Source organism: Tupaia chinensis, unplaced genomic scaffold (assembly GCF_000334495.1).
Source record: "Tupaia chinensis unplaced genomic scaffold, TupChi_1.0 Scaffold141530_1, whole genome shotgun sequence".
In the NCBI taxonomy this organism is placed as follows: Eukaryota; Metazoa; Chordata; class Mammalia; order Scandentia; family Tupaiidae; genus Tupaia; species Tupaia belangeri.
In genome coordinates, this window is record NW_006201391.1 from 147212 (window position 1) to 149706 (window position 2495).

Genomic DNA, 2495 nt, shown 5'->3' on the forward strand with positions numbered 1-2495 from the left:
TCCAGGGAGGCCAGGACAGCTCTACGCAGGGAGTCGACTTGGGTCCACGGTAGCTGGAAAGGTCTGACGGACCGGGGATCCAGGCCGTGCTCCTCCCTGGGAGCAGAGGGACCGGGAAGGCAGGGCAGGGATGGGCAGTCAGGTGGGGCCACAGCCTTGCCCGCGCTCTGACACCCTCTCTTCTCGCTGCAGGAATGAGACCGTGCTGCACCAATTCTGCTGCCCTGCTGCGGACACTGAGCAGAAGCCCGCCTGCTCCGATCTGGCCTCCCACAGGTGGGCACCGAGGACCGCCCCCCACCTGTCTTCCCGCCCCTCCCAGCAAAGCACGCAGCACCCTGCCGGCCGCCCCTCCCGTCCTGTGTGGCTTCGTTCGTGTGTGTCTGTGGTGACCTCCCTCCTCATGCTGCCCTTTCTCTGTCCTTGCTCCGAAGCCCAGATGAGCTGCCACCAGCTTTGTAGGTTGTGTGCCTGTCGTTCAAATCCCACACCTGTGCCCCTCCCTTCTAACTGATCTGTGTATGAGCTTTTGCGAGCAGCGAGGGAAATCAATTTGATTTTACATTTATAGAACCCCAGAAAGTTCATGGAAAATGCAATTCAGGTACCAGTTTATTTTAGTGCAAAAAACTTTGAAATCCTTGCACAGTTTTTTTATGATACCCATTTCCATGAGATTTATGAAGACCCCTCCCCCATGCAGCGGGTGCTGGAGAGTCCTATGTCACCTAACCGCAGGGACACGTGCTGAGAACTGTGGTGGCGAGGTGGCCGCGGCGCTGCTGTGTGACCACCCTCTGCCACACTCACGCAAACTGGAATGGTGCAGCCTGGCACCCGGCTGTGGTGCGACCTTTCCCTCACCCCGTGAGACCATCCCACTCATGTGGCCCCTGGCTGGCTGAGCCGCCCCCTGCAGTGCTGTATGCAGGGCATCTCAGGGCAGGGTGTCAGCATGCAGGGATAGCGCCCCGCGTTCCTCCTCTGCCTAAGTTTAGCTCTCCCCTCCTAATCGTTCTCCTTCCATGAGAGAGCCACGGGGCCAGCTTTCGTGTCCAGCTGTCCTGGCCCTCAGAAGGAAGGGCTCCGTGGGAAGGCAGGGTTCTTGTCACCCTCCCAGGCTCTCCTTCCTTCTCTCTGGGCCGTCCGGGGCCCCTCCTTCGTCCTCCTGTCCCCACGGCCTCCCTCCGCCGGGCTGCATCCCGCGTCGGCCCGCCCCTCACCGTGGGCCGTGCGTGCTGGCAGCCTCTCTCTGTCACGCTCTGCCCCGCTGTTTCTGTTCCCGTTCTGCACGTCTGCTCATGCGTTTGGTACTTCCCCCTGATTCTGGCCTGAGGCTCACCCAGCTCCACTCTCCTGTCCCAGGAGCAAACCGGGGCCCGTACGGAACCCCTGGGCCTGTTTCCCACGGCGTAGGGCAGCCGTGCTCTGTGTAGGGGCAGTGTCCATATGCCGTCTCGTGGTCACGCTGAGCCTCTCCCCTGCACAGTGAGGTCTGGCCGGACAGGCACTACTGTCCCTGCCCAGGATGGGGGGACTCTCAGGGACCTGTCCCCAGTGTCTACAGCACTTGCCGCCTCACGTTCAGCACTCAGGTTTCATCGTCACTTCTCGCTCTTGATGGAGAGAGGGTACACTGCAAGGGAGAAGCCCACTACCAGGGCCCAGTCAGGCCACACCCGCCCCAGGCCCCTGGCCTCAGGATCCTGGGCACCCGTGTGCCCGGCAGGTCTCAGGTTGGCCAGCCGAGGGATCCAGACCGTGTCTGCCACACGCTCCCGGCACTGCAGCCCCGCATGGCCCGGCAGTCCGGCTCACGGCTGACCACGCAGCATGGTCACAGCTCGCTGAGTGAGGGTCCTTTCCCCGTTAGTCCTCGGGAGGGAGCTAGGTAGTAGTCAGAGGTGGTGACTGTCGGTCTTGGGGTGCAGCAGCCACCCCCGAGAGGCAGTGCTGCTTGTCTTCCCTTGAAGTGGGCAGGGTCAAAGAGAGGCAGGAGTCAGGGGAGGGAGCCATCAGAGGGGAACTCAGGGAGGCACCCCACCTCTGGGGCCCTGGAATCTGAGGCTGAGGGGGAGGTGAGAGTTTTCTGGGGCACCCAGTTTGGGGTTTGGGAGGCTAAAGAGAAGGACCATGCAGCACTGGTGCTTTGGATGTCCTCAGGCCCAAGGGTGCAATGACCCAGAGGGCCCTGGGCCCTGGAGAGGCTCCCCACCCGGGGAAGTGTCAAGGTACCCCACGGTGAAAATGGCCCCTAGGGGACCAGGAGGAAGGAGAGAAATGGAAGAAGGAAAGGGCAGGAGGAGGGAGGGGGACAGGACGGAGACTCAGGGGGGTGAGGGTGCTGTCGGGGAGAGCCAGACGGAGACTGGGGGGGCGAGGGTGCTGTCGGGGAGAGCCAGACAGACTAGTGGGTGGTCAGGGTGCTGTCGGGGAGAGCCAGACGGAGACTGGGGGGGGCGAGGGTGCTGTCGGGGGGGGGCGGGCCGGGGCTG

General features: G+C 62.9%; 1 protein-coding gene across 1 annotated transcript in view; it reads left to right on the forward strand.

Moving 5' to 3' along the window:
• Positions 1-208: 208 nt before the first annotated feature.
• IQSEC3 (IQ motif and Sec7 domain ArfGEF 3) overlaps positions 209-2495 on the forward strand; it is a 90498-nt gene continuing 88211 nt past the window's right edge. Inside the window, 1 exon segment of the mRNA XM_027766234.1 lies at positions 209-276. The gene's annotated coding sequence lies outside the window, so the exon portion shown is untranslated.